This window comes from Lactuca serriola, chromosome 4 (genome assembly GCF_051521515.1).
Source record: "Lactuca serriola cultivar US96UC23 chromosome 4, Lser_US96UC23_V15, whole genome shotgun sequence".
Classification (NCBI taxonomy): domain Eukaryota; kingdom Viridiplantae; phylum Streptophyta; class Magnoliopsida; order Asterales; family Asteraceae; genus Lactuca; species Lactuca serriola.
Window position 1 is genome coordinate 98,466,127 of NC_136411.1, and position 11,574 is coordinate 98,477,700.

An 11,574-nucleotide genomic window follows, 5' to 3' on the forward strand; every position below is an offset into this window, starting at 1 on the left:
TTCCTATCTTAATTCTCGTCATTACACACCGAACGTCTGAATTGGTGTATAGATCGAAATGGCAAGAACCTAAAGTGGAGTCGAGAACGCGAACGACATGAATCAACCTCTAGTGATTGAGCAGATACCTGTTGTGGTAGCCACTCCCGAGCCCATCACGATGGACGAAGTACAAGCAATGATCGAAATGATGTTGGATCATCAAATGGAGGAAACCAGATGTTTGCCTCAACAGAATCGAGAGGAAGCTACAATACCAATCGAACAACCCGAACATAATGATGGGCAGTCGGAAGGAGGGAACTACAGTGGGACCGTTGTTCAAGCCAACCCACCAATAGTTCGACGAAACAACCAAAAATTTCTTTTTAAAACATTAAATAAACCATAAGTATCAAATCATTTCAACCATAACTAAGATAGATATATCAAATTAGAGTATCATTTCAAAACATGTTTTAATTATTAGAGTAAAAACATCCCAGGCTAAAACTTCTTGGTGTGTGCCATGCGATCATCCTGAGCTCTTCCCCCTGCTACCGGAAGCACCTGAAACCAAAACTGAACATAGTAAGCACGAAGCTTAGTGAGTTCCCCAACCTACCACATACCACAGACACATAACCATATACACATAACCACATACTGGGCCCCCACCTGTTGCATCGGGCCTTGCCCGGCATCGGGCCCCGCACGACATTAGGCCCCGCTTGGCATCGAGCCCCGCTCGGTATACAGATATGTCTCTCTTAGGCCCCGACTATCTCTGGGCCCCGCCCTCTCTACACATACATGCAATCAAATAACATACTAGCGCATAAAGGAAACATTCTCTATTGTACTCATGTACTAAGGCCTCGCCTATCTTGGGCCCTGCCCCTGGTCTGCTACTGATGAGTTACAAAACCGCGTCCACACTCCCGTTGTTAGTGAGATACAGGCCCCCGCCCACACTCACTTCTCTCCTATCATGGGCCTCGCCCGTACTATGCTAATATTGAGATATGGAACCCCATCAATACTCAACTAGTGATGAGATACGGGACCTCGCCCATACTCACCTCCCTACCAGGCACATACAAGTATCATAAAGACAACAAGTATAAACTAACATACAAACATTCCTTGGGCACTCGCCCGACATCGGACCTTGGTCCGGAATCACATACTAGCATACAGTGCCTAGGGCTAATCCTCGGGTCTTCCTACTCATAAACTACATGGGTCGACATTGTGGCCTTAGACCCATTCACATAGTGAGGAAACTCACTGTGCACTGCTGAAGACTAGTTGAACACCTCCGACTGCTAACCGACAACTCCTGAAATATTGATCCTTCGGCTTCTCGAACTATTAATACCCAAAATAACACTTAGACCACAAAACCCTCAAAAGTCAAACCATGTCAAACTTGGTCAAAGTCAACACTCCGAGTTGACTCAACTCGCCGAGATGGCCCACCAACTCATCGAGTCCCACTATCCATATGTAACTCTTGACTTCGATCCTACTCGTTGAGTCTTCCTTGAGCTCGTGGAGTTCACCTTCAAACACGTCGAGACCCTTATTCAACTGACTCGCCGAGTTCACCTATGAACTCGTCAAGTCCATATTCATAAGTTAAGGATATTGCCTTAGACTCGCCGAGTTTGTTATTTGAACTCATCGAGTATGATGATCTTCAAGTCCATAATGAACCTAACTGGCTGACTCCTCTACCAACTCAACACACACCTGCTATCAGAAGGGTTTTGGGCAGAAAACGGACTGATTCGCCGAGTCCTAAGAGCAACTCGTCGAGTCCTCCTAAGTCCAATTCTATTCAGACGATTTCAGTCGACACAAAGCATCGAGGATCCAGATCTACCCTTCTAGGGTCGAAATAACACGCAAAGCCTATGCCTTTACATCCATGTATGGCCCTTTTTGCTCAAAAGGCCATAATAACCCCTTTAAAGCTTGCATGAGGGATCCAATGGCATAAAGCTTGCACCTTTATGCCTTAACCACTCTTAGGGACCCCAGATCTGAAAGGATCTTTTCTTGGGACATCCTTGTCCCATAGATCAAGCTCCATGGACCAAAACTCTCATAAAGTGGACATAAATAGATCTAAGAAGCTATAAGTCAAGATTAAGACTTGATTACCAGAAAATGATGGAAATGAGATGGTGTTGCTGGATCTACAAGTTCCTCCTTGAACCTTCAATCTCCTTCTTCCTCTTCTAGTTTTCAAGAACACCAAGATACTCAAGAATGGCTCACACACTCACCAAATGATCTAGGGTTTCGTGGGTTATGTTCTGGACAATGGGAGCTGGGAATGGAACCAAAAGGAGGACAATAAGATGCTTAAATAGGGTTCCAAGTCCCCAATTTAGGGTTTCCCAAACCCTGACCAACTCACCGAGTCATTCCTTCGACTCGTCGAGTAGGTCACTTAACCCGCGACCCAGAACGCGCTCCTACTCGTCGAGTCACCCCACTTACTCGATGAGTCGCCTTATGATTTTGAGGTTTTGCTTTCCTTTCTAGGTCTTCTGAATTTGGGGTGTTACAACTATCCCTCACTTAACCACAATTACAGACTCATTCTAGACCAAATATACTGAAAGCCTAGACCAAACCATTTACTGGATCCTTCACTAGCTGAGGCAAAACCCGCTTCCCACTCCTTTCTTGCATCAATTTCCTTTGCACTCTTAGCTTCCTTCCTTCAAGATCCTCTTTTCCAAGCTTCAAACCCACAACAAGGCACACACACATGAATTAGGGTTTCCAAGGGTTCTCAAAGACTGCAAGGAGTCCCAATGGAGGCTGAGGCTCCTTTAAATAGGGGTGCAAACCTCGGGATTTAGGGTTTCATTTGCCAGCTCCTACTCGTCGAGTCCCAATAGTGGACTCGCCGAGTAGGTCACTAACCTCGCGTTCTCACCCCGCTGCTACTCAACGAGTAGGTCGACCAACACGTCGAGTAGAGCTTAACCAAAAATTCTTAATTAATTAATAACTGAGGATCGGGGCATTACAATGTGATTAGGCGAAGGCTAGACCAGATTTTACCGAGTCAGAGGTTTACCGAGACACACGAGTTGAGTCTTCTCACTATACTTTACCTAGAGTGGTAATTAGAGTCATGAGACAGAGTATTTGTATGTTCTTGCATGATGTGATTTCTATGTGCTTATGCTATGTATGTTACAGAGTTAGGACCGGAAGGTCCACTGAGTTAGGGCCCAAGGGCCCACAGAGTTATGGGACTGGAGGGTCCCACTGAGACACATTGACTAGAGGGTCAAACATAGTTATAGCCTCGAGTGGCTAATGTGTGTTGTGTGTGGTATTTTGGGGAACTTACTAAGCATTTATGCCTACAGTGTTATGTTATGTGTTTTAGGTACCAGTGAGGATCACGGGAAGACGCCAACTTGATCGTTACACACACGAGGAGTTTTATATTTTGATCTTGGGATATGATGTTATGTTTTGACTATGTGATACAATGGTGTTTTATAACGATCATGAATGATAATGTGTTTTATAAAATGTGAAAAATTATTTTGGAAATTTGGGTGTTACAAGTTGGTATCAGAGCCTTGGTTTGAGGGATTCAGGTACACCTTCGGGCGAATTTGAACTCAAACTGAAGATTTGGGAGATTTTCAAAATGAAAATTTACAAAATTTTCTCAAGAGTAAAAAAAGTTTTTTTTTTTGAAAGAGCAGAGCAGAGCAATGTGTACGATCAGCCAGCGCCCGAACGGTGATTTCCCAAAATACCCTTACATTATGAGTTATGAGATATGTTATTGATATTGCCGTATTTATACCTATTTTTAGGCAATATTTAAGTACATTTTTATTAATAAGTTGGTAATTTGTTTAGAATAATGGTACTTACGAGCTTAAATGATTTTTGCAGCCAAAAAGAAGACATTTTGAAGAAAAGGGACTAAAAGCGTTAAAGAAAGAAACTTTGGGAATTAAAAGATTAAAAGAGAAGAAAATCTGGAAAAAAACGTTCTCACGACGTGAAGAGTTGGTTCTAGAAGATATGCACGAGGGTGAAGGAATCCTTGACGGGCACGGTTATCTACAACTCACGACGTGAATTTCTTATTATTCACGATGTGAATTTATGGATATCGGCAACTATATAAATCCTTGACCATTACGAATAGAGGAGACTTTTGGCTAGAGAGAGGAGTTCCAGAAGACGATTTTGAGCAAAGAAAAGTTCTGGGAAGAGGCTTTCAACACCAAAAAGAGTGAAGGTCCATAATTTAGGTTATTTTTGTTAATTAAGAACATGTTTTATATCACTTCAATTTGTGTTAGTTTGTTAGTTGCTATGATGAGCAGCTGAATCTAGCTACTCTTGTTTAGCTAGATGAAGCTTCCAACTTATGAATAGCTTAATTTTTATGGATTTATTTAGTTGGTAAAATTGCTTGTGTTTGATTTGTATAACCTAGCATGCTTATGTTTGTTTCTCTAATTGCTTGATTGCATGTTATGTGTAGCTTAGTGACCATTAACTGCATGAACTTGTTTACCTAATGATTTAGTGAACATTGAATTATTAGAGCTAGGATTGATCAGTCTTAGTTAGTAATTAGAGTAAATAAGTTTAGCTGTGCTAGAGAACGTGTATTGTGACTATAATTGCGTTTATATAACAAATCTTACATAGAATATTTATATTCATAATTAGTTCTGTGTTTAATTGTGTGTGAACATACATGGTTTGACATGAATTAGCTAATTATTGGTAAAGTTAGAACTAAATTACTAATACAATTAAAACCAACTTGATAATCCATAATCATTAGCTAGCCATAAGGAAGAAGTGGATTCAAACTAGACAAGAGTGTGTTTTTACTTATTGAATTTGAGCTAAGTTTGTCTGATCTTGTAAAATCAGATAAAACCCCTTTTAAACTTGTTAATAATTAGGTTAATTTAATAGTAAGTAGATTAATTAGTAACACTGTTCCCTGTGATCGACACCCGACTTACCCAAGCTATACTGTAATCCGATTAGGTACACTGCCTATAAGTGCATAGTTAGTTTATGTTTGTTAGGTTATAAATATTAAAATTAGTGGGTACTTTTGTGCACATCAGTTATGATATGATATGCATGCTAGAGTAGGCTAGGTATTCTTATTAGGACTAGAGTGGCCTAATTTGTGATGCCTTAGCCTAGGGATTTTGCTTCTATGAGATGCTTGAGAGTGAATAGATACCAGCGAGGAGCTTATGAGAGATCTGCTTGAGAGTAGACTGTGCATAGAGAGAGAGAGAGAGAGAGAGTATAGTACTTGGGATTTGGGATCCTAGGAGGAGGACTTGGGGTGAACAATGATGCGGTGTGGACGGTAGTATTGGGCCCGTACTACCGAAGGCACCGGATCAGTGCACAACCCAAGTAAGAATCCTTAGGGTACCAGGGATCACATTGGATTGGGATATCGAGTGTGTGTACACTTGAGCGAGTCTCTGGTATTTTATGTTGTATTTCAGAGAGACATCATGGTGGGGACACACAACAGACCAAGGTCTAGTGAGGGGGTGTGAGCGATAAGGAGCTCCGCCAGATGATTCATGATGAGGTGGCTGCTGCCATCCGCGCTGAGATTCCAGAGATGTTCGGGTCTATCAAGACCACCCTAATCGAGACTTTTGATAAGCGTTATGCTGCTCTTACTGATGATGTTGTTGCTGCAGCCACTGCGGCCGTTGTTGCTGCCAGGCCGCAGGGGGTGACGCGCTGCTGTACCGGGAGTTCAACAACACGAAGCCACCAGAGTTTGATGGGAATCAGGATCCGATAGCTGTGATGAGGTGGATCTCTGACATTGAGGGGTGCTTCTACACATGTTCATGTCCGGAGCATCTGAGGGCTTGGTTCGCGCTGAACCAGCTTCGCTTGGGGGTAAAGGATTGGTGGAAGTTTGTGACAACGCACTATTCTTCTGCAGAGATTGCTGCGGTGACCTGGGAGAGGTTCAACGCCATGTTTCGTGATAAGTACGTTCCCCCGGTGGAAAGGGAGCAATTGGCCCAAGAGTTCTTGACCCTCAAGTAGGGTATAGAGTCTGTTACTGTGATCACCAGGATGTTTCATGAGAGGGCGATGTTCTGCCCTGAGCACGTGTCTTCTGAGCAGGCACGTATGAGTTGGTATTTGAGCATTTTGAGGAGAGATATCCGCGAGTTCATGGCGAACTCGACGTACCGGACATTTTCCAAGCTTCAGGCAAATGCCCGGAAGAGGGAGATTGAGCTAGAGACTTAGGCCAGGGAGGAGGCGGAGTCTCAAGGGAGGGATCGGCGACCGGCGTAGTCCCAGCCGGCCGCCAAGCGGGCTAAGCCCGCCGATTCAAGATCTAGGAATCAGAAGGGTCGTACGTGTGGCAAGTGCGGAAAGAGTCATGAGGGGGTGTGTAGAGCAGGTCTTGCTACAAGTGTGGCAAGGAGGGGCATATGGTCAAGGATTGCCCTAAGGGGTTTGCAGTGTGTTTCCACTGCAACCAGACCGGACACCAGAAGCCCGAGTGTCCGCAGTTGAGAGGGTCAACTCAGGGAGCTTCTCAGGGGTCTGTCCCTGCTGCTATTCGAGCTACAGAGAGTCGGCCGGTGAAGGTCGAGGCGCCGAAGGCTTGCAGGAGAGCCTTCCAGTTGACATCGGAGGAGGTCCACACCGCACCCGATGTTGTGGCTGGTATGTGTTCTTTCTTATGTTTATTATGAGTTTGTGGTGTTATGCTTATATTGTGATATGCGTAGGTACATTTCTTGTGTGTTCTGTGCCTGCTTTGGTGTTATTTGACTCGGGTGCGAGTCGGTCTTTTGTGTCGTTAGCCTTTAGTCAGCACATCAGTATTTGTCGTGAGGAGTTGAGTCGACCTTTGCGAGTTTCCATAGCTGATGAGAGAATAGTGTGTGCCACTGATGTGATTTGAGGATGTGTACTTGAGATATTCGGCGTGGGGTTTCCGATTGATTTGATTCCAATTGCTATGGGAGATGTATGTGTCATCGAGGGCATGGACTGGTTGAGCAGATTTGGAGCGGTTATCGACTGTGAGCGGCAGCTGGTGACCATACGAGACCCTAGTGGGTGAGTTCTTACGGTTTATGGCGAGGGTACCCGTTCTGGGTCGGCGTTTTGTTCAGCCGCGAGGGCGAGGCAGAGTCTACAACAGGGCTGTAGTGGGTATGTAGCTTATGTGATGGATACGAGGGTAGGTGCAGAGAGACCGAGGTCAGTCGATGAGATCCCGATAGTGCGTGAGTTCCCAGATGTTTTCCCCGAAGGGTTGCCGAGTGTGCCTCCCGTGAGGCAAGTATAATTCTGTATCGATTTGGTTCTGGGGGCAGCGCCTATCGCCAAGGCGCCCTATCACCTTGCACCTCCAGAGATGCATGAGTTATCCTCGCAGCTCCAGGAGCTGCTGGGAAAGGGGTTTATACGGCCGAGTAGCTCACCGTGGGGAGCACCGATCCTTTTTGTCAAGAAAAAGGATGGTTCACACCGGATGTGCATTGATTACCGGGAGTTGAACAAGCTGACGGTCAAGAACCGTTACCCCTTACCAAGGATCGACGATTTGTTCGATCAGTTGCAAGGAGCGTCTTGGTTCTCTAAGATTGATTTGAGGTCTGGATATCATTAGATGATGGTGTGTGATGAGGATATCCAGAAGACAACGTTCAGGACTCGTTATGGGCATTACGAGTTCGTGGTGATGCCTTTCGGGCTCACCAATGCACCGGCGGCGTTCATGGATCTCATGAACAGGGTGTGCAGGCCGATGTTGGATCGTTCGGTGATCGTGTTCATCGATGATATATTGGTGTATTCGAGGTCCAGAGAGCAGCACGAGGAGCATTTGAGGGCTGAGATCATTGAGGCTTTACACCAAATTCTCCAAGTGCGATTTCTGGTTACGGGAGGTCCAGTTTCTAGGGCACCTCGTCAACCAGAATGGGACATTGGTCGATCCGACCAAGATTGAGGCAGTGATGAGTTGGGAAGTGTCGAGATCCCCTTCGTAGATTAGGAGTTTCCTGGGGTTGGTCGGATATTATCGGAAATTCATTCAGGATTTCTCCAGGATTGCGGTTCCTCTCACCAGGCTGACCCGGAAGGGCGTGGCTTTCAGTTGGGGCCCGAAGCAGCATGCCTCATTTGAGACACTTCGCCAGAGATTGTGCGAAGCCCCAGTGTTGGCCCTTCCGGAGGGAATGGAGGACTTTGTGGTATATTGTGACGCGTCGATATCGGGGTTGGGTGCGGTGCTGATGCAGAGGGGGCATGTGATAGCATACGCATCAAGACAGCTGAAGCCTCATGAGACGAGGTATCCTACGCATGATCTGGATTTGGGGGCTGTGGTGTTCGCCCTCAAGATATGGAATCATTATTTGTATGGGGTTCGGTGTACCAGATATACGGACCACAAGAGCTTGAAGTATCTGATGGACCAGCCCAACCTGAACATGCGTCAGAGGAGATGGTTGGACGTGGTAAAGGACTATGAGTGTGAGATCCTGTACCACCCGAGCAAGGCTAATGTGGTAGCCGATGCTTTGAGTCGCAGGGCAAAGAGTGCCCCTTTGCGAGATGTTTGTACGAGGTTGACAGTGATGACTCCGGTGTTGGACACCATTCGAGAGGCCCAGGTGGAGGCCATGAGACTGGAGAACCGCAAACGAGAGCGGGTGATTGGGTAGATACCAGAGTTCATTGCCGATAGCCGGGGGCTTATGACCTTCCAGGGCCGGATTTGGGTGCCATTTGAGGGTGGGGCATGTGCTATTTTGATGGAAGAGGCGCACAGGTCGAGGTTTTCGATCCATCCCGGGGCCACTAAGATGTATTTGGACCTAAAAAGGGATTATTGGTGGCCCTGTATGAAGAGGGATGTGGCTTGGTTTGTAAAGAGGTGCTTGACCTGTCGCAGGGTTAAGGCTGAGCACCAGTGTCCGCATGGCAAGTTGCAGTCGCTTGAGGTTCCCCAATGGAAGTGGGAATAGATTTCCATGGATTTTATCACCAAATTGTCGAGGACTGCGAGGGGCGTCGATGCAATTTGGGTGATTGTTGACCATTTGATGAAGAGCGCTCACTTTCTTGCCATTAGTGAGAGTTCCTCTGCGGAGAGGCTAGCAGAGTTGTATGTGAGAAAGGTGGTATCGCGACATGGAGTACCGATCTCGATTGTATCTGATCGAGATGTGTGTTTCACTTCCAAGTTCTGGAAGAAATTCCATGAGGAGTTGGGTACGAGGCTGCATTTTAGTACCGCATACCACCCACAGACGGATGGACAGAGTGAGCGGACGATTCAGACGCTCGAGGACATGCTTCGGGTGTGTGTTATGGGTTTTGGAGGGAGTTGGGACATGTATTTACCTTTGGCTGAGTTTTCTTATAACAACAGCCACCATTCGAGAATTGGTATGCCTCCCTTCGAGTTATCATATGGGAGGAGGTGTCAGACTCCCATATGCTGGGGTGAGGTAGGGAAACGTGTGCTGGGTAGCACCAAGATAGTGCTTCATACGACTAAGCAGATACAACAGGTTAGGCAGAGGTTACTGACGGCTCAAAGCCGCCAGAAGAGTTATGCTGATAGGCGACGTTCCAAGCTTGCGTTCCAAGTGGGAGATTTCGTTATCCTAAAGGTATCTCCTTGGAAAGGAGTGATCAGATTTAGGAATAGGGGCAAACTGGGCCCCCGATATATTGGCCCATTCAGGGTGATCGCGAGAGTAGGCAGGGTAGCATACCGGTTGGAGCTACCTGCGGAGTTAGGCCAGATTCATGATACCTTCCATGTGTCTCAGTTGAGAAAATGTATAGCCGACGAGTCGGCGGTGGTGCCATTAGAGGATATTCAGGTGGATGTAAGCCTGAATTATGTCAAGAGACCAGTTGCGATAGTGGCTCAGAGGATTAAGGTTTTGAGGAACAAGGAGGTGCCGCTAGTTCAGGTTCAGTGATAGCATCAGAGAGGGTCCGAGCTGACTTGGGAGCAAGAGACAGAGATGCGGGAGCAGCATCCTGAGTTGTTCGCGGCATGAGACTTCAGGGGCGAAGTCTGATTCTAGTGGGGGAGAGTTGAAACTTCTTAAAAATCAGGTATACCTTGTGAACCTCCTTCTTTGAGTGATTTTCATATTTAGCCCTTGATAAGAAGATGCTTGGTTGATAGGTACGCGGGGCATACTAGGGTGTACGCTCAGCGTACTTGTCCACGTTTTGATCGTGAAGGATTGCCAGGTATGCGGGGCGTACCAAGGTGTACGCGGGGCGTACCCGGCCTAGAAAAGGAACCCTAATCCTTTGAGCCTCCCTATTTAAAGAACCTTATGATCCCTTTGTTGGCCACCTTTCTCCAGAGTCTTATCTTCTCAAAACCCTATATCTTGTTCATATAGCAAGGAAGTGCCTTGGAGAGCTTGTTGGTGTGTTTTTAGCTATTGGAGTAAAGTGAGAAGCTTTGGAAGAGGAAGAGTTAGAGCTCAAGCTTGTAGATCCGAGTTTAGCAAAAGCTCCAGTTTGAGGTATAAAGCTTCATGCTTTCCATCTTTTCTGTTTATTTCATAAGAAGGATGTTTTAGGGTTTTTGTCCCCCAAGTTTATGGCTTTATGAGTTGCTGAGTTCTTGGAAGCCGAGATCTGTCCCATGTTAGCTCATTTAGGGTTGTTATGTGATAAAAATCCAATCTTGGTTGTCAAAAGTTGTTCATGCATGAGATATGGACCTTTAAAGGTTGGAAAAGGAGTAGTTTGGGGGTTGGTGACTTCCACAGCCATGCAAAGGCTTAAAGTCACCGACTTTATGGATTAAGTCGTATTAGAGAAGTCAGATCTGGAATTTGGACGCAAGTTTTAACTGATTAAGACCCAAAAACCAAAGAAGACTGAAACTGGGAGTTACGCTGGACGTAATCCCAGTATGCGGACCATAGGGGTCGCGTTCCCCCGTTTCTGTGAGATTGTCGGGTACGCCCAGCATACAGGTTTGGTACGCGCAGCGTAACCCGGAGAGGGTTGACTTTTGTTGACTTTTAGGGTTTGGTCAATATTTGGGTCGTTGAGCCATGAGAGGGGTATAATGGTCTTTTACCCTTCTGAGAGTGCCAAGAGAGAGTTTATTCTAGCCTTTGAGATTTGTATTGATTAGGGTATTTATTCCATGTGATTAGGCGGAGGCTAGACCAGATTCTACCGAGACACCCGAGGTGAGTCTTCTCACTATACTTTACCTAGAGTGGTAATTAAGGTTATGAGACAAAGTATTTGTATGTTCTTGCATGATGTGATTTCTATGTGCTTATGCTATGTATGTTACAGAGTTTATAGAGTTAGGACCGGAAGGTCCACTGAGTTAGGGCCCGAGGGCCCATGGAGTTATGGGACTGGAGGGTCCCACTGAGACACATTGACCAGAGGGTCAAACAGAGTTATAGCCTCAAGTGACTAATGTGTGTTGTGTGTGATATTTTGGGGAACTCACTAATCATTTATGCTTAGAGTGTTGTGTTATGTGTTTCAGGT